At 36.4% G+C, this 27,766-nt stretch overlaps 1 protein-coding gene and 1 long non-coding RNA gene across 15 annotated transcripts in view; one reads left to right on the top strand and one right to left on the bottom strand.

The window, feature by feature from the left end:
- Window positions 1-27,766, bottom strand: part of Wnk3 (WNK lysine deficient protein kinase 3) — a 220,166-nt gene that overhangs the window by 80,184 nt on the left and 112,216 nt on the right. The gene's annotated exons all lie outside the window — the stretch shown is intronic.
- Window positions 1-27,766, top strand: part of LOC147824402 (uncharacterized) — a 153,952-nt gene that overhangs the window by 108,578 nt on the left and 17,608 nt on the right. The window lies entirely within an intron of this gene.

Raw genomic sequence — 27,766 nt, 5'->3', positions numbered from 1 at the left:
CTGTACTGGCCATTTATCATCTTCTTGTGTTTACTTTTTAATTGGGTTGTCTATTAATGAGCTGTAAGAGTTCTTTATATATTCTGGCCATAGGGTATATGCATTATAAATATGGTCCGTTTAAGGACTACTTTTCATTTTCTTAATGATGTCATTTAAAGTTCTAAATTTTGATGGAACCTCATTTATCAATTTTTTCTTTTATACATCATGTTTTTTATATCCTAGGAAATTCTTGCCTACCCTAAATTCATGAACAGTTTCCCTTATAATTTCTTCTTAAAGTTTTATAGTTTTAATCTTTCATATTTAGGTTCATAGATCCTTTCAAGTTATTTTTATGTATGGAAATAAAGGGCTGAGGTTAATTTTTTATATACGGATACCAGGTGTTCTAGTGCCATTTGCTGAAAACACTATCTTTTCCTCTGTTCTTGAATTGAGTTTATGTTCTATAAAATGCTAATGTTAAATAATCTTTCAAAACTCAGTGGACCATATATGTGTGGTTCTATTTCTAGATTCTCTGTTTTATTCAAATGATCTATAGGTCTTTCCTTACACCAACACTGCCTTGATTACTGTAGCTTTAGAAGAAGTCTTAAAATTAGATACTAAATGTCTTCCAACACTGTTTTCTTTTTCTTTTTACTTTTCTAGGTCCTTTGTACTCCTACATAACTTTTATATTTCAATATCCAATTCTTCATTTATAGCAAGTATACATAGACCTGAATTTTTATATATACCTTGTGTTTTCTAATCCTGCTAAATTCAAATACAAGTTCTAGGGGCTCCTAGAGATTTCTCAGTATTTTCTCTATAGATGATCATTTCATCTACATATATAGATTTCATTTCTACCTTGCCAATCCTATCCTAATTGTGTCATTTTATTGCCAGAGTATTTTGTTGGGGCCTAGGTGTCAAAGTTTAATGGACAGACGAAGAGTAGGCCTATCTGCCCTTGTTCCCCACCTTAGGGAGAAAGCATTGTATCTTCTCCATTCACATAAGGCATTTTTCCTGGAAGTATGGAATACATGTCTTTTAATCCATTGAGAAGGTTTTGTGCTACTTCTAGTCTCCTGGTAGCTTTCACCATGAACAGCTATAGAATTTAGTCCAATAGTTTTTCTCCAACTAGTGACAGGATCATGTGGCTTTTTCTTTCTGTTTTAAATGTTTGATATAAGTTATCAGTTAAAATGTACATGAGACTGTTGTTGTCATATAGGTAGGTTTTCAAGGTAGGAATATACTTTATTAGGTGCTATTCAAATTTTATATTTCCTCCAGAATCAGTTTCATTAATTTGTCTTCCAAGGTACTTCTTAGAAGTTGTCAAATTTATTTCAAAAAAGATTTTTGTAATATGCTTTCTATATCCTTTTAAATTCTGTAAAATCTGTGGTAATGTCTTCTAGATCTTGATATTGTAATTTAAAAAATGTGTAATTGATATTGTGTATAGGAAGAAAAGGTCTAAAGGAGTAGGGGAATTGGGAGGGGTAGGGGAAAGGAAAGAAGGGAAAAGAAAAAATATGAGAAAAGGAAAAAAATGGAAACAAAGCTTTTGCAAATAGGGAAGGGTAGAGGGGATGATGGGAGGGCAGGGGAAAGGGAACCAAATAACAACCAGGATACTCATGTAAAGGTACAAGATCCCAATGATGAATGTAACTGTATTTTATATCTAAAATGTACCAATAAACTTAATGGGAAAAAAAGATAAAACCCCTACAAGTATAATAAAATTAGGAAAGATGCTGAAAGGAAGAGTTTTGGTAGCTATACATGTTGGAAAATATAATCTTTAATATACCTGGTCATTTCACACCATTGGAGAATGCATTATGGGAGTAAAAGTAAACCAACTACCAGTGCTGAAGAACTACAACGTATCAATGCCTACTAATTCACAGAAAGTATGCATCTCCTTGTCCTTAAATTATGAATCAGTGAAAGGAGTTAATCATCATTTGAAAGAATGATGAAGTCAAGAAAATGCACATAAGTTCAGAGAGCTGAGCAGGAGAGTCTAGATCATGTGGAATTTACAGGCCATTAAATGGAGTAATAGGGCTTTTACTATGAGTGAGATAGGCAAGGAGAGGTTTTGCATTGAGTTGAGAGTTTCAAGGGGTCATTCTGTTTTCTGTAATGAGAAAAATGGCATAAAGGAGCAAAGGCAAGAACAATTGGGAGGGTATTGCAATTATCACCATCATCATCATCATCATCATCATCATCATCATCATCATCATCATCATCATTTTGAGATGCTCTGAATTTCAGGCTGGCCTTGAATTTGCGGCAATCCTCTTACCTCATCCTCCTGAGTGCTGGAACTGCAGGCATGTACCACCATGGATATTGGAATTATTAAAGTAAGAGATTAGCATGAGAACAGTGGAGGTGGTGAGAAGTCAGGTTGTAGACATATTTTTTACAAGAGTCAAAAGATGTGCTAATGGTTTAAAGTGGGATATGAAAGAAAGAAAAGAATAAAAGACGGCCATAAATACAAGGCTTGAGCCATAGGAAAGATAGAATTGTCTTGCTGAGATGGAGATGATGTGAAAATACCAGGCTTGGGTTGGTGGGAAGTGTTTAATTCAAAATATATTAATTTTGTTTTTGTTTTGTTTTTGAGACAGGATCTTGCTATGTAGCCCAGGCTGGCCTTGAACTGAAGGTGACTGTCCTGCCTTAGCTTCCCAAGTGTTGGGATTACAGGCATGTACCACGATACCTGGCAGACTATATTAATTTTGAAATGCCATTTTACAACCAAACAGAGACGTTGGATGCACACTGGAGATGCATAGAAGTAAAAACTCTTCTAGGACACAAAGTTGAAACCAAAGTGGGAGCCAAGCAGTCAAGGGGCTCAGGATCCCAGCACTGCTTACAGCTTAGGCCTGGTGATAATGCTATCTTGGAAAACTAACTAACTCTCTGAGGGAAGAAGCTGGGTTCAACAGTGGTGGCAGGGCTGCTACATTCAGAGCCCATCTGAGCAGTTACTCTCCAGTACTCAATGATAACAAAAACAACACATCATGGAAGCTGAGTCCAACAGCTGGTAGATGACTCAAAAAAAAAAAGAAAAGCAAAAATTATAAGAGTTAAGGAAACAGTAGAAGATAACTCAAAAGATAATAAAACCTTATTCATCAAAAATCATAGAAAAATTTCCAAATATAAGGAAAGAATTCAATTTTGAGGTAAATGAGGTACACAGAATCCCAAATAGCCACGACCAGAAAAGAACCTCTTGAAGACTCATCACAATCAAAATTCTGGACAAAGAGAAAATATTAAAGTTGTTAGAGAAAACCAGCAAGTAACCTATAGAAGCAAGCCTATTAAAATAACAGTAGATTTCTTAGCACAAACCTTAAAGGCCAGGGTAGCATGGAACAAATTTTTTCAAGCCCTAAAAAAAAACTGTCAACCCTGACTTCTAAATCTTACAAAATTAGCCCTGAAAACTGACACAGAATTAGACTTTCCACAACAAAGAAATCTTAAAGAAATTCATGATGACTAAACCAACATTGCAGAAAATACTAAGGGAATCCTAGAGAGCGACAGAGGAGCAAGAAACACTGAAGAAACCAAAGGAAAGTATAAATCTAACAGGAAGAGTGGTTAAAAAAAAGAAAAACAGGAATCAGCATTGGAGAAATAGTAAAGTGACAGGATTCAGAAAATGCCTTACTATAATGATTCTCAATGTTAATGATCTTAACTTCCTAATCAAAAGATACAAATTGGCAGAATGGATCAAAAACCAAAAACTAACTGTATGTTCTCTGAAAGAAACACACCACATCCATAAAGATACAAACGGAGTAAACATGGAAGGATGAAAAATGATACTCCATGCAACTGAAACAAAAGCAAGCAGGAGTATCTGTGTTATTTTTATACAAAGCAGATTTTAAGCTAAAACCTAAGAGAAGAGACAAAGACCAGTACATTCTGGTGAAAGGAACAATTCAACAGGAAGAGATAAATATATATATATATATATATATATATATATATATATATACGGAGTTGGCAGAACAAATTTCATAAAAACTACTGGACATAAAAGGACAGATAGACAGCAATACAATCATGGTAAAGGACTTCAATTCCCCACACTCACAAACAGACAACCAGACAAAAAATCAATAAAAAAAAATCAGAATTAAATCACACCTTTGAACAAATGGACTTCAAAGATATCTACTGTTTCATCCAAAAACAGAATACTCTTTTCTCAGCAGCATATGGAAATCTTTCCAAAATATATTATATCTTTTTAAAAAAATCTTTTTAAATGTTTTTCCATTTTTATTGGTACACTTTAAATTTACATAATGATAATATTCATCACAGGGCATTTGTACTTGTACATGATACATCTTGATTCTTTTTTTCCCATTCCCCTCCCTCTCCCCTTGTAAATAAGTTTACAAAAGCTTGGATGACATTTTTCCCTTCTATTATTTTTTTTCTTGTCCCTTCCCTCCTTTGCTTCTCCCCCCTCCCTTGTTCCCCTTCTCATTTCAACATTTTCTTCCCATTTCCCAATATCTATCATACATTTTGGTCCCTATTTTCACTTTTGGGTTTTCACACCAGAGAAACAATGGGATATTTACACACGTGTGTCTGATTTATTTTACTTAAGAGTATGGGCTCAAGGTGTATCTATTTAGCTAGAAATGTCTCAAGCATATCCTTCTTTATGGTAGAGTAGTACACTATTGTATATATAAAAACCCCACATCTTTATGCATTCATCAGTTGATGGGCATTTGGACTGTTTCAAAGATTTAGCTATTACAAACTGTGCTACTATAAACATGGGTGTGCATATTTTGCTGTGGTATGATGCTTTTAATTCTTTCAGGAAGATACAAAGAAGGGGAATAGATGAATGAGGTTTCAAATGAAACCTCTAGTTTTAGGTTTTTGAGAAATTTCCACACTGATTTTGACAGTGGTTGCACCACTCTACACTCCCACCAACAGTGGAGAAGGGCTCCTTTCTCCCCAAAGCCCTTCCAGCATTTGTTATTGGTTGATTTCTTGATAGCAACCATTCTTTCTGAAGTGAGACAAAAATCTCAGTGTTGTTGTTTCTTTTCTTGTACTGGGAATGGAACTTGGGGCCTTGTGCTTGTGAGGCAGGTGGCGGAACCACTGAGCTAAATCCCCGGCCCAATCTCAGTGTTATTTTAATTTGCATCTCTCCAATGACCAGTGATGTTGAGCATTTTTTCATATATTTATTTGCCGTTTCTAATTCTTCATTTGTGAAGTGTCTATTCATTCCTGACGCCCATTTTTGGATTGGGTCTTTAACTTTGGGAGGTCTGAATTTTGAGTTCTTTATATATTCTAGATATTAGTTCTTTGTTTGAGGACTGGTAAAAAATTTTTCCCACACTGTGGGTTGTCTCTTCACTCTGTTGGTAGTTTCTTTTGCTGTGCAACAGCTTTTTAATAACATGAGATCCCAGTGTTCCTGTTTGACTCTTTGTGATATTTCCTGTGTGGTCGGGGTTTTGTTCATAAAGTCTATGTCTACACCAATCTCTTCAAGAGTTCTACCTATTCACAGTAGCTTTGTAGTATAGTTTCAAGTTGGGGGTTGTGATACCCCCTGCCATGTGTCTGTTACCTAGAATTGCTTTTGCTATTCTGGGTCTCTTCTTGTTCCAAATGAATTTTTGGATTGTTTTCTCAAGGTCCATGAACTATGGTGCTGGGATTTCAATTGGGATTGCATTGAATCTATATAGCAGTTTTGGAAGTATGGCCATTTTCACTATGTTGATCCTTCCTACCCAGAAGAAGGGGATGTCTTTCCATTCTCTCATATCATCTTCAATCTCTTTTCAGAGTGCTATAGTTTTCAGAGACGAGGTCTTTGATTTCTTTTGTTAGGATGATTCCCAGGTATTTCAGTTTCTTGGATGCTATTATGAAAGAAATTGTTTGCCCTATTTCTGTCTCAGTGAGTCTACTGTTTATGTAGAGGAAAGCTATTGATTTTTGTGTGTTGACCTTGTATCCAGCTACTCTACTGGATTTGGTTATTAAGTCTAGAAGACTTTTGGTGGAGTTCTTGGGGTCTTCTATATAGAGTATCATGTCATCTGCAAATAATGACAATTTGACTTCATTTCCTCATCTTTATTCCTTTTATTTCTTGCTCTTGTCTACTTGCCGTGGCTAATGTTTCCAAACCTATATTAAACAGGAGTGGTGATAGTGGACATCCTTGTCTTGTTCCTGATTTTAGTGTGAAAGATTTCAGTTTCTGACCATTTAGTATGATATTGGCTGTTGGTTTTTTATAGATGGCTTTTAGCAGATTGAGGTAGAGACCTATTCCAATTTTTGTAGGGTTTTTATCATAAATGTGTGAATTTTTTCAAATGCTTTTTCTGCCTCTATTGAGATGATCATATGGTTTTTGTCCTTGGCTCTATTGATATAGTGTATTACACTGATTGATTTGGTTTGTTGAACCATCCCTGCATCCCTGGGATGAATCCCACTTGGTCAGGATGTATGATCTTCTTGATGATCTTCTGCATTCTATTTGCGAGTATCTTACTAAGGATTTTTGCATCTATGTTCATTAGTGAGATTGGTCTATAGTTCTCTTTTTTGGTTGGGTCTTTCTCTGCTTTGGGGATCAAGGTGATGCTTGCTTCCAGGAATGAATTTGGGAGTATTGCTTCCCTTTCAATTTCACTGAAGATTTTAAACAGTAGTGGCAATAGTTCCTCTCTAAATGTCTTGTAGAATTCAGCAGTGAAGCCATCAGGACCTGGGCTTTTCTTAGTTGGTAAGTTTTTAATTACATTTTCAATTTCATTGATTCATATTGCATCATTTAGAATTTTTAGGTCTTCTTTGTTCAACTTTGGTAATTTATATGTATCTAGAAATCTATCCATTTCTTCTGTGTTTTCCATCTTATTCCAGCAGATTTAGCATTTCTGTCTTAATATTTAGATTTTTTTTTTTTTTTGGTACCGAGGATCAAACTTCGGTCCTTGTGCTTGCAAGGCAAGTGGCGGAACCATTGAGCTAAATCCCCAACCCCAATATTTAGATGTTTGATCCATTCTGATTTTAGTTTAGTGCATGGTGAAAGATATGGGTCTAGTTTTAATCTTCAGCATGTGGAAAGACAGTTTTCCCAGCACCATTTATTAAAGAGGCTATCTTTCTTCCATTGAACGTGTTTGGCTCCTTTGTCAAAGATAAGGTGGCAGAATGTGTGTGGAGTTGTTTATGCATCTTCTAATCTGTTCCACTGATCATAAGGTCTGTTTTTTGGGGGATTTTTTTGCTAGTACCATGCTGTTTTTATCACAGTACCTTTGTAGTATAATTTAAGTCAGGGATTGTGTTTCCCCTGCCTTGCCTTTGTTGCCCAGAATTGTCTTTGCTATTCTAGGTCTCTTCTGGTTCCAAATGAATTTTAATAGGGATTGTATTAAATCTGTATAACAATTTTGGAAATATGGTCATTTTCATTATATTGGTTCTTTCTACCCAAGAACAAGGGATATCTATTTTCTGATATTCTCTTTGATTGACTTTTTCAGAGTACTGTAGTTTTCAATGTAAAGGTTTTTTACTTCCTTTGTTTGATTCCTAGGTATTTCACTTTTTTCGATGCTATTGTGGAAGGTGTGGTTTCCCTAATTTCCCTCTCAGAGTTTTTTATTTGTATATAGAAATGCTATTGATTTTTGTATGTTGATTTTGTATCCAGCTACACTACTGAATTTGGTTGTTAAGTCTAAAAGTCTTTTGGTGGAGTTTTTGGGATCTTCTATGTAAAGTATCATGTCATCCACAAATAATGATAATTTAACTTCTTTTCCTATCCTTATTCCTTTTAACAAAACAGATTATATCTTAAGTCATAAAGCACGCTTAATTAATTACAATCAGATCATAATGGAATGAAACTAGAAATCAACAGCAAAAGAGATCAGAAAACTATGCACACATATGGAGATTAAATAGTACATTCTTGAATAATCAATGAGTCGTAGAAGAATTCAGGGAAGAAATAAAAAAGTTCTTAGAATCAAACAATAGTGGAAGCACACCATACCAAAATCTATGGGATACTATTCTTTTTATTGGTACATTTTAGGTATACAATATAATGACATTCACCATTGGAAATTTGCACCTTTACATAATCTCTCTTGGTTCTTATTTTTTCTCCATTCCCCTGCTCTCCCTTCAACCCCTCCATCCCTCCCTATTTACTATTAAAGTAATTATAAGAGGGAATTTTATACTTGTGAACACTCATATCAAAACAGTAGTCATCCCAAATAAATAACCAAATGATGCATCTCAAGGTCTTAGAAAAATAGAAACAATCCAAATTTGAAACTAATGGAAGAAATTATGATAAAGTGGAAATTGACAAATTTGAGACTTAGAAAAGTAAAAAATAAATGAACAATGAATCAAACAGTTTCTTCTTCAAACAAAAATATAATATTGATAAACCCTAAACCAAACTTATAAAAAAGGATAGAAAAGACCCACATCAATGCAATTAGAAATGAAAAAGGCAAAATCACAACAACACTGCTGAAATCCAGAGTATAAGAAACTATTTTGAAAACATATTCTAATAAATGGGAGAACTTAGAAGAAACGCATAAATCCATAGATACATATGAATTACCAAATTTGAACCAAGAAGATATAAAAACCCTGAACAGACTAGTAATAAACAATCAATCACAGGTGATTAAAGAAAAAAAAAAAGCAACCCTGCAAACCAAGAAAAGCCCAGGACCCAATGGATTCGCTGAAGTATTTTATCAGAATTTCAGGGAAGATTTAATGCCAAAACAGTACTCCTCAAACTCTTCCATGAAATTAGGAAGGGAAAGAACACTGCTGATCTTATTCCTAAAAGCATTACTGTGATAGCAAAACCAGAGAAGGACTCAACAAAAAACCCTCAACAAAATACTTGCAAACAATGCAACAAATCATTTTTTCAATATTTAATCTTCACAAGACAGTAGAGCATACAAGAAATTATTTTGACAAATTTAAAACCTCTTTTTACAGTTTTCTTATAAATTTTACTGAAACAGATCAATATCCTAAGCTTTATTGTTTTAAATAGATTCTGACATTATCTCTGTATTATAATTTTAAAAAATATTTTCTTAGAACAAACTGTCTCTAATTAGAAATGTTTTACTCAAAGTTTATACTGTTAACAAATAATCAATTTATTTCAAAAGCATTACTTTTATATTACAAAATTATGCCACCCCACATATATGTTACCAGTTGTTTTAAACTCATATTATGTCATATTTGTGTCCCAAACTGTGTCATACATACAGGTAAGCACTGTATATCTAGAAAAGAACACATAACAAATTTGGGCAGGGAAAAGCCCAAAAATCTTTTTTTCCTTGCAAGGCTTTTCTGTCAAAACTAAGTAATGTAAAGAAACTCATTTTAAGTACTTAATTTAAGCAAAGAACAGACAGTAAAATAATAGCAGTTTATCTATGACACAGTAGTAAGTAAGCCTTTTAGCATCTTTAAAAACTATTAGCATTAAGGGCTGGGGATTTAGTTCAGTGGTTCTGCTGCCTGCCTCACACGCGCAAGGTCCCGAGTTTGATCCATGGTACCACAAGAAAAAAAAAACAACTATTAGCATTAAGCCATATGAAAAATTCATTAACAGGCCAAGTAAGTCATAGCTATTAACACTTTACAACAAAATATTTCTTTTTCTTAAAACCAGCTGTTATTAGAGCCGGGTGTGGTGGCTCATGCCTGCAATTCCAGCACTTGGGAGACAGAGACAGGAGGATCACTGTGAGTTGGAGGCCAGCCTGGGCTACATAGTGAGTTCAAGGCCAACCTGAACTACACAGCGAGACCCTGTCTCAAAAAAACCCCAAAACAATACAAAAGAAAAACCAACTGTTATTAGAAAATTAAATAAGTTGTGCTTATGCAAATTATTATTTTGGGGAGAGGTACACATCTTTTTTTTTACTTTTATTAGTACATATTTGTAGTACATAATGATTACATTCACTGCAGGGAATTGGAACATGTTCATAACACATTTCAATTATTGTCCCCCTTCCCTTCATACCCTTCTATTTTTCCAGCATGAGGATCATTAATTTATCTTATAAGGCCTTGTAAAGTTAATTATCATATACAGTGGTACCTTGGTTTATGAACTTAATTTGTTCCATGATTCTGGAAAAGATGCCCATGCTCGTGTTCATGCAGGAAAGATGGCTGCAGTCGTGTTCATCATCTAATGCAGAGTTCGCAAACAAAAACAAAATTTTGCCAAACATTTCTGTTTGCGAAGCAAACTGTTGGCAAACAAAAGTGTTTGTGAACTGAGGTACCACTGTACACAGATTAAAAACTGGACTTGTTGGCCAAAGAACATATAAAATGTGTAAGACAACTGTATTAAGCCAGGGTACACTTTTAGATACACTGTCTTTGTGGATTACAATACTTTTTTTCTCTCTTTTTTTCCTATTATCTGTCTTTAATTTTGTTTTGTATATATATTAAGTTTTTATATAAGAGAAACTATGCTATATTTAAACTTATGTGTCTGAATTACTTCACTTAACATTATGGCCTCAAGGAAAATGCAACAAATCATTAAAAACATCTAGACCAAGTAGGCTTTATCCCAAGGATCCAAGGATAGGTCAATATATGTGAATCAATAAACATATTACATAAACAGAAGAAGGATACAAGTCATACGATCATCTCAGTAGATACAGAAGTCTGACAAAAACTAATATGCATTCATGATAAAAATTGTGACAAAATACATTTAGAAGGACCTTAAATTAATAAAACCATTTATAACAAACCCACCGCTAACAGCATACTAAATGCGGAAAAACTGAAAGTGTTCCCTCTAAAACCAGGAAAAAGATAAGGGTATTTATTCTCACCACTTCTCTTCAATGTAGTACTCAGAACTTTAGCAAGAGCAATCAAGGCAAGAGAAAACAATAAAAGGGATATGAAAAGGCAAGAAAGAAAGAAGTCAGACTATCCTTATTCACAGATGACATGATCCTTTACAAAGAAGACCCAAAAAACTCTACAGAAGACATTTTTGTTTTTGCTTTTTGAGGCAGTGTCTCCCTTTGTAGACTGAGGCTGGCCCTGAACTCATTATGTAGCCCAGGCTGGCCTTGAACTCCCAGCAATCCTCCTGCCTTAGCCTCCCGAGTGCTAGGATTGCAGGTGTGCACCACCACACCTGGCTCTAAGACTTTTAGAACAAATAGATTTAGCAAAGTGCCAGGATACAAAATCAATACACAAAAATCAACAGTTTTCCAGTACACTAACAAAGACACTGAGAAAAAAAAAATCAAGAAAACAATTTCCCAATCCTTCCAATGTGGAAGATAGCATGTAAAACAAATTAAGTATCTGGGAATTAACCTAATTAAGGAAGTGAAAGATATCTACAACAAAAATTACAGTACTCTGAAAAAAGAGACTGAGCAAGACATTAGAAAATGGAAACACGTCCCATGTCCATGGATAGGTAGAACCAACACTATCAAAATGGCCACACTGCCAAAAAATGATATATAAATTTAATTCAATTCCAGTCAAAATACTATCAGCACTGTTCACAGAACTAGGAAAAAAACAAAATTCATATGGAATCAGAAGAGACCCAGAATAGTCAAAACAATCCTGACGAACAAGAACAAAGTAGGAGGCACAACAATCTTGGGTTTCAAGTTATACTACAAAGCTATAGTGATAAAAAATAAGCACAGTACTGGCACAAAAATAGACATGTTAATCAGTGTAACAGAATTGAGGATGCAGAAACAACCCTGTACATCTTCAGCTATGTAATTTCTGACAAAGGGGATAAAACCATATGCTAAAGAAAAGATAGCCTCTTTTAAAAAATGATGGCTAAGCATTGGTGGTGCCTGTGATCCCAGTACTAGGGAGGCTGAAGCAGGAGAATGGCCGCAAGGTCGAGGCCAACCTGGGATACATAATGAGTTCAAGACCAGCATAAACTACATATCAAGACTCTGTCTCAAAAAAATGGTACTGAGAAAACTGGTTACCCACATGTGGAAGAATGAATCTAGACCCATATCTCTCACTCTTTACTAAAATAAAATAAAAATGAATCAAAGACCTAGAATTAGAACAGAAACACTAAATCTGCTGGAAGATAAAATGGGTAAAACTCTTGAAGACACAGGCATAGGCAAGTTTCTGAACAGAACCCCAGTTGCACAAGAAATAATACCCCAAATCAACAAGTGGTATAATATTAAATTAAAAAGCTCTTACACAGCAAAAGAAGTAACCAACAGAGTGGAGAGACAGCCTAAACAATGGGAGAAAATCTTTGCCAACTACTCCTTGAACAGAAGACTAATATCTAGAACATAACAGAACTAAAAAAAAAAAAATGAGACCACCAAAATAAAAGACCCAAACAAAACTGGGCAATTGAATTAAACAGACACTTCTCAAAAGAAGAAATATAAATGGCCAGTAAATACATGAAACAATGTTCATCTTTAGCCATTAGAGAAATGCAAATCAAAACAACACTGAGATTCCATCTTATTCCAGAAAGAATGGCTATCATGAAGAACTCAAAAAACAATAAATGCTGGTGAGGTTGTAGGGAAAAAGGAACCCTTCCATACTGCTGGTGGGAATGTAATCTAGTATGACCATTATGAAAATCAGTATAGAGATTCTTTAAAAAACTAAAAACAGAATTTCCATTTGACCCAGATATACCTTTTCTGTGTATCTTCCTGAAAGAATTAAAGGCATCATATTATAGCAATGCATGCAGATCCATGTTTATGGCAGCATAATTTGCAATAGTTAAATTTTGGAAGTGGTCTATATGCCCATCAACAAACGAATGGACAAAGAAAATGTGGTATATATACATAATGGAGTACAACTCAGCCATAAAGATGGATAAACCTGAGTCATTTGTAGGAAAGTGGATGCACCTTGTGACTATAATGCTAAGTAAAATACATCAGACACAGAAGGCTAAGCATTGCATAGTTTCTCTTAAATGAGAAACACAAAATATAAATAAAGAGCACCACGCATGGTGGCACATGCCTGTAATCCCAACATTTGGGAAGCTAAGGCAGGAGGATCGCTATGAGTTTTAGGCCAGCCTGGGCTACATAGTGAGTTCAAGGCCACCCTGAATTAGACAGCAGGACCCTGTCTCAAAAAAAAAAAGATGATAGAAAACCGGAAGGGAGATTTTGTGGAGATTTGAGGATTGGAGGGAAAGGGGAAATAAAAATGATTAAGATATAATGTGTATATGTACCAATGCCTTAAGATGATTGTAGATATTATGAATAGCAAACGTATGGCAATTAAAATATAATTTTTTAAAAATAGATGCTTTAGGTACACATTAGAAAACACTAGATAATGAGCAAGATATAGGATAGGTTTCTTTTTAGTGCCCCATCACCTTTCCTGTTTGATTACAGTCACTAATGGATTATTTTTCAGTTTCATCCTGCTGGTGTACGATCTCTAATGATGGGAGTTCTGTTTAATCTTGGTCAAGTTGCCAGAAAAAAGGAGTTTCATTAAAAAAGAAAGCAAATTGGACTAGCTGTATAAATATGAATAAATACACATGCAAACATGTACACATATTTCATATCTAGTCTTCTAAGAACCCTAAAATCAAGAATTCTCAAGTAGAACTAATATACCCAATACCCAGTTTGTTGTTGTTGTTTTTCTAAATCACATTACCCACTAAGAACAGTGGCGTGAATCCAGGGTTGGGGCAGGAAAAGTAAAGGGAAAAAATGTTAAGAATAATGACAACTTTTAGTGCCATCTTGAATAGACCCCCAAGTCCAAGGCATTTTAACTATTATAATAAATTATGATAACATAACCTAGTAACAAGATGTTTATGAGTCTATTCTGATAGAAATAAATACAGAAGAGAAAAAAGCCAGCAAATTAATACAAGGAAGAATGATGAAGTTGGAAAATCATAGCTGGATATTACATACTCTCAAACTATATCCCTTAAATAACTCATAAACTATAAATATACTATAAAGACAAAAATAGCACTTAAAATGAAGAAGCCTTCCTGAAAGACCCTATTAGAATCACATAATAAAAGTAAATGTAAAAAAAAACCAAAACGTAAATGTCACCAATATTGGGATAAACTGGCATTCCTCCTAATATGATACACTAAACACAATATCACTTAAGCATTACTCATGCCAAAAATGGATGATACAAATTCAATTATGAGAAAACTCCAGACAAATTCAAACAAGAGACATTTTATAAAAAACTGAGGCCATGTATGGTAGCATAAACCTGTAATCCCAGCTCTCTGGGAGGTTGATGCAAGAGGATCCAGGTTGAGCATGGGCAACTTAGCGAGACCATGTATCAAAAACAGAGCTGGGAATGTAGCTCAGTACAAAGGCCCTGGGTTCAATACCCAATAACACACACACACACACACACACACACACACACACACACGCATGCAAACTGGTTTCTGCTTTTTTAACATCATTAAGAAAGAAAAAGTGTAGCTAGGGGAGTAGCTGAGTGGTTGGTAAGTGCCTAGTGTGCACCAAGCCCTGGACTCAAACCCCAACATCCCCCCCAAATAAAACAAACCAAAGCAAAAAAGACAAAGATAGGCTGAACAACTGTTCAAGATTAAAACACACTTTTAAAAAAGACAACCTAACAAAGAATATGAATAGGCATTTCACAAAAGAAAGTACATGACTCTCTAATAATATATATCACATCATATCTAATACAATGAATAAAATTAAACGAATGACAGTATTAAGTGTTAAAAGATGTGAATGGAAATTTCATATATTGGTGGAAATGTATTTTTGTACAACTGCTTTAAAAAACTGTGACATTGTGTAGTATAGCTAAAAATACCCTTATGCTGTGACACAGCAATCCCATTCCTAGTAACAAACATAAAATAAATGTGTGCATATGTCTACTAGAAAATATACAGGAAACCTGACTGCAGCTTTATCCACAAGAATGAAAAATTACAACCAATTATAATGTACAATAATGGGAGAATGAACAACTAAATTGTGGTATATTGTACAATGGAATAACTGACGCAAATGAAACAAACTACTGATACATACAACCATACAGATGAATTTCAGTGACTCTTCCAAGGGCCTGGAAGTATTCTACATCTTCATGTACATTTCATGAAGCTATACATATGTGAAAATTCATGAAGCAGCACATTTACAATTAGGATGCATTAAAGTATACATTTCCCATATACCTCAACTTAAGAGGATTTTTTAAAAAGCTGGTATGATCCAAGTCTGACAAAATACTAAAAACTGTGCTTGCATACATGTTTACATAGAAAAAATGTCTAGAAAACTCTGAAGGTTTTTAGAAGTGAGATAAAAACTATTTTAAATTTTCTTTCTAATTTTCTGTATTTTTATAAGTATTAATAAGGAGAAATGTTATTTATTTATTGGAGGGGCGGTTTGAGACAAGGTATCACTATGCAGTTCAGGCTGGCCTTGAACTCAGTGATCCTTTTTCCTCAGCCTCCTGAGTGCTGGGATTACAGGTGTGTGTCACCACACTCGGCCAGAAGAAAGGTTATTTTTAAAGAACTGTTTTCATATGAGGAAATAAAAGATCTAGAAAAAGACATATAAAAGATGTACCCCAAGTATTTCACTTGAAGGACAAAGAATGCTACCTATGAGCACTTAGGATGAAAAAGGAGTAAAAAATAAATTAGACCAGCCTGAGACTTCTCTTTTGAAGTATTAACTCGAAGAAGACAAAAGAAAAAATATATAGAAGGGAAGAAATGGTTAACCTTTTCCCAGCCATGTTATTTTTCATTTATGAATGTAAATGAAAGGTCAAATAACCAAAGAATAAAAAATTACATACCCAAATAACCTTGAGAAATTACAATGCCATTCTCCAAACTACAGAGATACTTGGCAAAATACAAGAATCATGAATAAGGATGATGTGACAGAAAAGCTGGTGGTGTAAATTAAAAGTAGTAATGAATATTAGGACCAAACTGTTAGAAGAGAAATAATGGTGGATCAGTGAGTGCCAACAACTGAGCTTCTCCAGGACAAGGTGTCTAGAGTCTGGAAAACAGTAACTTGGAGAGAAATCAAAGTGAGAAGAGGTTACCCAGGAACCACAACGGAACTGACAAAAGAGAAGAGAAAAAAAGGATTAAATGACACAGAAGAAATAGAATACATGGAGGAGGAGAGAGGGGAACCTCTGGTTGTTGCATGCAGCTGAGAGTGGCTAACCAGCCATCAACTGGGAGACAAAATGAAACTAAAAACTTCCACTCACAGAGAACCACAAAGGTACTGAGACAATCAGCAGCAGTTGGAAAGTGCAAAGGAAATGTGCGATACTGCTTCCAGAGTGGCCTTCCACATTCAACAGTTGGTGAGTGACCTTGGTCCAGTGCCTGCCACCACAACTGCAGAACAACAGCTGGTGTGTACACAACTGTAGAGAAAGGCTCAGTGTTCAAACCTGGGAATCAGAGCAGCTCTTTGGCTCCAAGCCACACTTCACACTGTCAAGTTCCCAGAATGGATAAGGGAAGGAGAGCCATGAGAGATAGCCAGCAGTTGGAGAAGAGGCTAGGGGTAGTCTTGCTGAGGGGCTTGAGTTGGTGAACACAGATCCAGCTCCTACAGTTGGAGGCCAGGTTCAGCCTAAATTATGAAGTACTAGAAGGTCACAATGGTGCCTTGTCCCCAATGTATGCAGATGTCTGCATGCAGCACCATTTTGGAGGTAGACTGCCACCTGAGATTTCTAGTGTGAGAAGAGACACATCTTGGCTTGAGCTCTGCTTTTTAATCTTAGGCTGTGGAAAAGAACCACATGTCCAAAACAATAGAAAACTTTTTTTTGCTGTTTTCCTCGTTTGTTTTTTGCATTTCTTTCCATTATTTCCCCCTTTTTCCTTTTATGAATGTGTGTGTGTATGTGTTTCTCTTTCTCCTGCCTTCTTCTTCCAATATAGTTTATAAAGCACAAGGGAATTCTTCCTTTCCCTTTTTATTACTTCTATTTTTATCCATATTGTTTCATGTGCCTTCTTTCTCCAGTTTCTTATACTTTCTTTATTCTCCCCCCTCTCATTTGTTTTCCTTTAACTTTTTCTCTAGTATTTATATTAGTCATAGAATTTTTTCTCATTACCATTTCTCACTACCAATTCTGTACCCAGTTTTCCCTGTATCCCCATCTAAACATATAACATATCTCTACCACCATTAAGATCCTTTGCTGCACTTCTATTTCTTCCCTCGCATACCACATAACAGAAGACTTTAAAAAAAGAATCCCCCCTCCCCGGCATTATCCCATCCTCAGTCCTCTGGGCTTTAGACAACTGATTCTATAAAATTGCTGTTGAATGCTTTTTTTTTTTTAACCATTAGAGGAGACATAGCTATCACATTTAGTGGATAATGACTGTGGGTCAATACTTGAGCTATTATGATGCTTGCTCTATGACTGTGGATTTTTTTCTGTAGGCTAAAGAGAGATCCAAAATGGGGTTTCATGGTTTGTTGTTTCTCAACTTGCCCTCATAGATACTACTGTAACTGATGATCTTGTTACTACGGTAGCTGATGTGATTGCATAGAATACTCCTGAATCAATGGGCAATTTCGTTCCAGTGACTCTGTCTACCACTTCCACCATTACACCCAGAAAGAGAGCAACAGTTCCTAACCCAAGAACTCAGACTGGATCAGACTCTGTAAGAATGCCTGTAACCTGGCAGAAATAAGTCCTGAGCCTGAGTTTCAGTACTGCAATGGAAGGATTGGAGGAGTTATTGGGGGTATGAAAATTCAGATTCTTTGGTAAAGAAGCTATATGTGAATCACATATACAATGTCTCCTTGGAATATTTAATCAGTGTTCCCACTGGATAGCTTATTGGTTCAGTGTTTGTTCCTTGATTTATTTAGTCATGCAGGGTTATGTTATGTTCTTTTATAGGATTTTTGGTGTGCTTATTAGGTTTTCATGTTTGTGTATTGTTTTTCTTCCATTGGCTCTGATTTAATTAGTGTCTAGGTTTCACTCATCATCTCAGCTCCTGTTATGTACGGCTTGTGTGTAGATGTCCTCCCAAAGCCTCATGCAGACATAGGTGGGGCTTTTTCAGAGGTGGGTGAATCTAGAGTATGTGACTGATTCATAGTACAATGCTAGGATTAAGAGGTGCTAGCATTAAGGGTGAGCGATTACTAAATCAGTTCACTGATTGGCTTGACACCACCCTAATCCCAGTAGACTGGATACTATATAAGGGACAGAAGGAGGCTTGTCTTGTCTCTTTCTTGCTTTGCTATCTTCTGCCCACAGTGAACTGTTTCTCCTCTGCAATGCCTGTCTACCATGCCACCCTGCCTTGGAGCCAGCCGATTATGGACTGAAACCTCTACAGAATGTGAGATAAATAAACCTTTCCCCCTTTAACTTTGGGTGTTGGGTATTTTGTCTCAGCAACTAGAGAAAAGTAACTAAGTCAGCTCCCTATCTAGTTTCTTCACCGCAAACCCCCAAAGCAATACTATTACCGTAATTCTTTATTCTTCTTCCAAATACATCAACTCCTCCCTCCAAGTTTTTAATTCCCCATACTTACCTCCCCCATAGTCACTCTTATCTTCTCTACTATCATCCCTATTCTAAGCCTTTGGCTCTTCCATATCTTACCTAGATATTGTCCTCCCTTATCAGCAGGTTCTGACAACCATATAACTTTCCTCAATGAAAATAAACCTCATTCTTCTCATATCTCACCCTTGCCTTCACAAATATCCTCTGAAATCTCTCAATATAACCCCTTTAACTCAAGTAAAAGTACTCCAATAGAATCAGACCCTCACATCAAACTTTTGTCATCTATCACTGCCCCCCAACCTCCCTGTTAATGCCTTACACTCCTCATCCAACGACCTCCATTCTCCTCCCTCTACTTCACCTACCTCATGGCAGAACAACTACAAATAATAAAAAATCACAGTGTACATAGAGGACAGAGAAAAGTGAGAAGTGTAACTGCAAAAACTATCATATAGAAATGTTGTATGACAGAATCTATTGATGCTGTTATAATCACAAATAATTCTTTCAACAAAACATAGAGACAAAGTCCTACTTAAAGTAAATAACAGAAGGAGTAAATACTAGCACTGGACATACAAAGTTGAAAACTATTCACGGGGAGGCAACATGCTACTAAAAATCTCCATATGAGCTACAAACTTACCTCACTGTTCTAGTCCTCAATGCTCAGTAAAACTTGTCCTCAAAAAAGAGGGGGAAAAGACACACACACACACACACACACACACACACACACACACACACACAGGTACACATAGGAGAACGGAGAAGCAAGGCAACAGAAAACAGCTAAGGTCTCCCAACTAGTCAAAGGCAGAGAAAGGGGTCATGAAGGGAGAGGAAATCAAATAGTAGGCAGTGGAACTCTACAAAATGTCTATAGAATGGATGAAGAAAATAGAGGAAAAAAGAGGAAATGAACCAAAAGTTGAAAGCAATTACACTCAAGATGCTTACAGTGAATTTCAGGGAAATAAGTAAAAAACTGGAGGAGCTAATCAAAACAATTCAAAACTAGAATGACAGATTCAACAAGGATATGGACTCCTAGAAAGGATGTCAGAAATAAACACCTGAAATAAAAAACTGTATAGAACTCATAAATTGCAGAAATGTGAAGACAGTGTCTGAAATTAAGGGCAAAATAGTGAATTATGATCAAGTACTCAAAGAAGGCACAAAGGAAATGAGAACAACATCACCCAGCAGCTACTAGATGACAATAAGAAGACCAATCTAAGGCTATTTGGAGTTTCTCTAACATGTTTATAGAAATCATAGAAGAAAATTTCCCAAATATAACAAAAGTTTGAAATACAAGTGATGCTTATAGAACACTAAATATGAAAAAGAAGTTCACCAAGGCATATCCTTATGGAATTACCAGATCAACAACAACAACAACAACAACAAAACTCAAAACAAGCAAACAAAAAACCCTCAGAATTTTAAAAGTAGGCAGAGAAAAAAACGAAAAAATTACATATAAAGGCAAACCACTTAGAATCACAGCGGACTTGTCAACACAAACCCTAAAGGGCAGAAGAATTTGGAGTGAATTATTTCAAGCCCTAAGAGCAAATACCTTCCAACCCAGATTAACTTATCCAGCAAAGCTAGCCTTCAAAATAGATGGAGAAATAAGGTATTTCCATGAAAAACATCAGCTCAAAAGATACGAATGCTAAACCAGCACTTGAGAAAATACTTAAGTATATTCTGGACAAAAATAATGAAACTGACACAGCTAAAAACAGAGGACATGAAAACTCCAAGGTCAACTGATAAACAGCGACAAAAAGTCAGGAAAAGAAAAACAGGATTCACAAACAGATAAAGAAGGCAATGATTTTCTGGGGATTTAGCTCAGGGGTTCCGGCGCCTGCCTAGAAGGTGCAGGGTCCTGAGTTCGATCCCCAGTACCAAAAAGAAAAAGAAGGCAATGACAGTAAATAATCAACACATCTCAGCAATATCTCTAAATATTAATGGCCTCAACTTTCTAATTATAAAAGACAGATTGGCAGACTGGATCAAAAAAACAGAATCAACAGTCTGCTGCATTCAAGAAACTCATCTGATCCAAAAAGATGTTCATAGACTAAAAATTGAAGGACAGAAAACAACATTTCATGCACGAGCACCCTGAAAACAAGCAGGGATAGCAATTCTAATATCAGACATGCACCAAATACTGGAGCACATATCTTCATCAAGCTTCTGAAAAAACTACTGAACATAAAAGGTCAAATAAACACTAACAGAATCACAGTATGGGATTTTAACACCTTACTTTCATAAAGAGGTAAACAAAAAATCAATAAAGAAATATCAGGTGAAACACACCCTTGAATATGGACATAATAGTATTTCACCCCTCTACAACAGAGTACACATTCTTTTCAGGAGCACATGGTACTTTTGGTTTTTTTTTTGGTACCAGGGATCAAACTCTGGACCTTGCGCTTGCTAGGCAGGCGTTGGAACCACTGAGCTAAATCCCCAGCCCAGCACATGGTACTTTTGATATAGGAAAAATACAACTCCCAACCTGCTAGTGGTCAGATGTGCCAAGTTCAATATCTCCTGAAATTGAAGAATGAATTCCAAAGGACAAAGGAAGTTAGAAGAGTAGGAAAGGTTCATTGGGACATAGGAATTGTGACTAGGAATAGCTTCTGAGAGACAGAAGTCCTGAGAAGGTTGCTGGTGAGGTCATCTCTACAAAAATGTTTTATAGGGCAAAGTCAGGAGGTGTGTACAATGCGGGTCAAACTATAATCAACCAATAAGATTACCAGTATAGCCACTTAGCTAACAGGAAAGCAGGACACAGCAAGGGCATATGAATGACATCATTGACCTTCCTCAAAAATTATATTCCAGGGCTGGGGATTTAGCTCAGTGCTTCTGCTGCTTGCATCGCAAGCACAAGGTCCTGAGTTCAATCCCCAGTACCAAAAAAAAAGGAAAAAGAAAAATTATATTCCAACAAATCAGCAAATTTTGAAGAAATGGAAAGACTCCTAAACAAATACCAATCACCAAAACTAGCCAGGCATGTTTATACATGCGTGTAATCCCAGCAGTCAGGAGGCTGAAGCAGGAGAATCACTGGCAGTTTGAGGATAGCCTGGACTAAACAGTGAGTTCAAGCCAGCTTGAACTGCACAGTGAGATCTTTTCTCAAAAAAACAAAAGCCCCACCAAAAAATTACCAAAGCTAACCCAAGAAGACATAAATAAGCATAACCCAATAACAATGACACTGACATAGTAATAAAGCATCTACCAACTAAAAAATGCCCAGGACCTGACAGAGTCACTGTTAAATTCTACAAAACCTTTTAAGGATGTTATATCACCAGTACTCCTCAAGCTTTTCAAAAAAATTGAAAGGGATAAAGTGCTCCCAAATTCATTAGCATTTATGTACACCAATAATGAACATGATTTAGAAAGAAATTATGAAAACAGCACCATACATAGTAGCTTCAAGAAAATGAAATACTTAGGAATTAACCCAACCAAGGAAGCGAAACATCTCTACAAGAAAACTACAGTATTCTGAAAAAAAGAGAGATTGAAGAGGACATCAGATAATGGAAAGAAGTCCCCTGCTCCTGGGTAGGCAGAACCAGTATTGTCAAAATGACCATACTTCCAAAACTGTTATGCAGATTCAATGCAGTCCTAATTAAAATAACAACAGCATACTTTATAGAACTAGAGAAAAGAATCCTTAAATTTATATGGAACCAGAACAGAGCCAGAATAACAAAAGTAATTTTGGGCAACAAGAGCAAAGCTGGAGGCCTTGCAATACCTGACTTCAAGCTATACTACAAAGCAATAATGATAAAAACAGTATGGTACTGGAACAAAAACACATATGTAGATCGATGCAACACAATAGAGGATACAGAAACATCTCCAGACACATTCAGCTATTTCATCTTTGTGGGGTTTTTTTTTGTACCAAGGATCGAACTTAGGACCTTAGACTTTCGAGGCTCGGGGTGGCACCACTGAGCTAAATCACCAGCCCTCAGCTATTTGATCTTTGACAAAGAGGCTAAAAGTAGGTGGGAGGAAAGATAGCTATTCAGCAAGTGGTGCTGCAAAAACTGGTTATCTGTTTACAGAAGATTGAAATGGGACCCTTATTTCTCACCATACACAAAATTAAAATCAAAATGGATCAAAGATCTAAACATTAAAGAAGAAACATTAAATCTACTGGAAAATAAAATAAGACACTTGAAGTCACACGCACAGGAAAGGATTTTCTCAACAGAACCTCACCTGCACAAGAGATAACAGCAAGAACCAACAAATGAGATTATATCCTATTAAAAAGCTTCTGTACAGCAAAAGAATCAATTAGAGTGAAAAGACAACCTACAGAATGGGAAACTTATTTTGCCAGCTATTCCTGACAAAGGACTAATAACTAGGATATACGAAGAACTAAAAAAATTAAACCACCTAAAATTGAAGACCCAGTCAAGAAATGGGCAAGAGGCCGAATCACCCCACTGCAGACAGGCAGCCACCTGGTTCCACACTACAAAGACACAGAGGACACCAGAACACCAGACCAAGGTACTGAGTCCCACTGCTCCCGGCCCAGAGGTAGGGGCTTCTGAGCCACCATCCCACTGCTCCTGGTCCAGAGGAATGGGCGTCCCGGTCACCATCCCTCCTGCTGCTCCCAGCCCACAGGAAAGGGCTTTTGGGTCACCATCACTACCGCTGCTCCTGGCCCCTGTCCCACCTCTCCCAGCTCAGAGGAGGTAATCCGTGCAGGTGCTAACAGCCCCCCACCCCAGTCGAAATGAGAAAACACGTAAATAAGTCTCAAAACCAGACTTCCAGATCACCTACAGCAACCCCAAAGGGAAATGAGATGGAACACTCTGATACTCAACCACCTGGACCCAATGAACTGGCAACAAAAGGGGATCTGGAAAAAATGAAATCAGAAATAATTTCTCAGATAACAGGAGAAATTGTGCCCCTAGTGCCAGACATGATTAATAAATCTAGAGAGGAGCTCAGGAACATGATGGAATCCCAACATAAGAAACAAATGGAATATATAAAACAGATGCAAATAGATTTCCAGGAGATGAAAAACTCCATTGAAAGTCTACACAGCAGAATGAGCCAATGTGAGGACAGAATTTCAGATATAGAAGACAAGATTGCAATTAGTGACCAGGAAAAGAAAAATTGCTTCAAAATTATAAGGGAACATGAGAAATCAATCCAGCAGCTGCTAGATGATGCAAAGAAAAATAACATAAGACTGATTGGGCTCAATGAAGAAACAGGAGAGAGTGCAGATGACATAAAAAATCTCTTCACAGAAATAATGGCAGAAAACTTCCCAAGCAGGGGAAAAGAGCTTGACCTACAGATAAGTGAGGCATATAGGACTCCAAATAGCCTTGATCAAAAAAAAATCTACACATAGGCATATAATTGTTAAGATTCCAGAAACACAACAGAAGAACAAAGTTCTCCAAGCAGTCAGAGAAAAGAAACAAATCACATACAAAGGAAAGCCCATCAGAATCACAGCAGACTTCTCAACACAAACCATCAAGGCAAGAAGAGCTTGGAGTGACATATTGCAAGCCCTAAAAGAAAACAGCCTCCAACCCAGATTGATGTACCCTGCAAAACTATCTTTCAAAATGGATGGAGAAATAAGATACTTTCATGACAAAGAGCACCTTAGGAACTTCGTGAATACCAAACCAGCACTCCAAAGAATTTTACACAATAGCCTAGGAACAGACATTGAGGATCACAACCCCAGGAAGCAAAGCAGAATGAACCCATCTGGCATGACAAGAAATTAAATGTAAAGGGGGAGAACCCAACAAAAAGAAAAAGCCATGGCAATGACAAGTCAATACGTTTCAGTTATAACCATCAACGTTAATGGTCTCAATTCACCAATCAAAAGAAACAGACTGGCAGAATGGGTCAAGAAGAAAAATCCAACAATATGCTGCATACAAGAAACACACTTAATTCAAAAGGAAACTCATAGACTGAAAGTTAAAGGGTGGAAAACAATACTGCATGGGACAGGAACCCGAGAAAAAGCAGGAGTAGCTATCCTCTTGGCAGATCAAGTAGATTTCAAACCAACACTGATTAAGAGAGACGAAGAAGGACACTACATCCTGGTAAAGGGAAGAAGATGACAATCTTCCAAGAGGAAGAGATGACAATCATAAATATCTATGCACCAAACACTAGTGGACTCAACTATATAAAACAAATAGTAACGGACATGAAAAGTCATATATGCACTAATACAATTGTAGTGGGGGAACCTCAACACCCCACTGTCACAAATAGATAGATCAACTAGACTAAAAATAAGGAATGAAATACTACAACTCAATCAAACTCTTGAACAAATGAACTTAATAGATGTTTACAGAGTCTTCCACCCCACAAAATCAGAATACACATTCTTCTCAGCTGCACATGGGTCATTCTCAAAAATAGAGCACATACTCACACACACAACATGTTTAAGTAAGTGCAAAGGAATTGAAGTTATCCCCTGTATATTATCAGACCATAGTGCGATGAAATTGGAGATCCATAGCAAAAGAAACTCAAAAAATTTCATAAGCACTTTGAAATTGAACAACACACTTCTGAATAACCAATGGGTCACAGAGGAAATTAAAGAAGAAATCAGACAGTTCCTTCAATTAAATGACAATGACAATACAACATATCGGAATCTATGGGACACAATGAAAGCAGTCTTATGAGGGAAATTCATAGCAGTGAAGATGCATATTAGGAAAAAAGAGCGAGCCCAATTAAATAACCTGATGCTGAACCTCAAGCTTCTAGAAAAAGAAGAGCAGGACAACCCCAAAGCTCACACAAGGGAGGAAATTATAAAGATCAGAGGAGAAATCAATGCAATGGAGACTAAGAGAACAATACAAAAAATCAATGAAGCCAAGAGTTGGTTCTTTGAAAGAATCAACAAAATTGACAAACCTTTACCCAACCTTGTCAGAAAACAGAAAGAAAAGGCCCAAATCCATGCAATTAGAAATGAAAAGGGTGAAATTACAACAGACCCAGCAGAAATACAGAGGATCATCAACACCTACTTCCAGAACCTATATGCCAATAAGATGGCCAACACAGAAGAAATGGACAGATTCCTAGATACATATGAATTACCAAAGTTGAACGAAGAAGACTGAAAAATTCTGAACAACCCAATATCAACCAATGAAATTGAAAATGTAATTAAAAACTTATCAACTAAGAAAAGCCTGGGCCCTGATGGCTTCACTGCTGAATTCTACAAGACATTTAGAGAGGAACTGCTGCCACTACTGTTTAAACTCTTCAATGAAAGTGAAAGGGAAGCAATACTCCCAAATTCATTCCTGGAAGCAAGCATCACCTTGATCCCCAAAGCAGACAAAGACCCAACTGAAAAAGAGAACTATAGGCCAATCTCACTAATGAACATAGATGCAAAAATCCTTAATAAGATACTGGCAAACAGAATGCAGAAGATCATCAAGAAGATCATACACCCTGATCAAGTGGGATTCATCCCAGGGATGCAGGGATGGTTCAATATATGAAAATCAATCAATGTAATACAGTATCTCAATAGAGCCAAGGACAAAAACCATATGATTATCTCCATAGATGCAGAAAAAGCATTTGACAAAATCCAAAACGCATTTATGATAAAAACCCTACAAAAAATTGGAATAGATGGTCTCTACCTCAAACTGATAGAAGTCATCTATGAAAAACCAACAGCCAATATCATACTAAATGGTCAAAAACTGAAATCCTTCACACTAAAATCAGGAACAAGACAAGGATGTCCACTAGCACCACTCTTGTTCAATATAGTTCTGGAAACATCAGCCATGGCAATTAGACAAGAGAAAGAAATAAAAGGAATAAAGATAGGAAATGAAGAAGTCAAATTGTCATTATTTGCAGATGACATGATACTCTATACAGAAGACCACAAGAACTCCACCAAAAGTCTTCTAGACTTAATAACCAAATTCAGTCAAGTAACTGGTTACAAGGTTAACACACAAAAATCAATAGCTTTCCTCTACACCAATGACAGACTCACTGAGAGAGAAATAGGGCAAATAATTCCTTTCACAATAGCATCCAAAAAACTGAAATGCCTAGGAATCATCCTAATGAAAGAAATCAAAGACCTCTTCTCTGAAAACTATGGCACTCTGAAAAGAGAGATTGAAGATGATATCAGAAAATGGACAGACATCCCCTGCTCCTGGGTAGGAAGGATTAATATAGTGAAAATGGCCATACTTCCAAAACTGCTATATAGATTTAATGCAATTCCAATTGAGATCCCAGCAGCATACTTCATAGACCTTGAGAAAACAATCCAGAAATTCATTTAGAACAAGAAGAGACCCAGAATAGCAAAAGCAATTCTAGGTAACAGAGACATGGCAAGGGGTATCACAATCCCCAACCTGCAACTATACTACAAAGCTACTGTGATAAAAACAGCATGGTACTGGCAAAGAAACAGACTTGAGGACCAGTGGAACAGATTAGAAGATGCAGAAACAACGCCAGACACACTCAGCCATCTCATCTTCAACAAAGGAGCCAAACACCCTCACTGGAGGAAAGATAGCCTCTTTCATAAATGGTGCTGGAAAAATTGGGCTTCAACTTGCCAAAGATTAAAACTAGACCTGTATCTCTCACCATGCACTAAACTAAAATCAAAATGGATTAAAGATCTAAATATTAAAATAGAAACTCTGAACCGGTTGGAACAGAGGTTAGGTAGAACCCTTGCAGACATCGGTGTAGGAAAAGATTTTATGAACAAAATCTCAGTTGCCCGGAAACTAGCACA

The sequence above is a fragment of the Heterocephalus glaber genome, unplaced genomic scaffold (genome assembly GCF_053883595.1).
Source record: "Heterocephalus glaber isolate CG9 unplaced genomic scaffold, H.glaber_assembly_v1.0 deba00001545, whole genome shotgun sequence".
In the NCBI taxonomy this organism is placed as follows: Eukaryota; Metazoa; Chordata; class Mammalia; order Rodentia; family Bathyergidae; genus Heterocephalus; species Heterocephalus glaber.
This window is presented reverse-complemented; position numbering and strand designations above follow the sequence as displayed.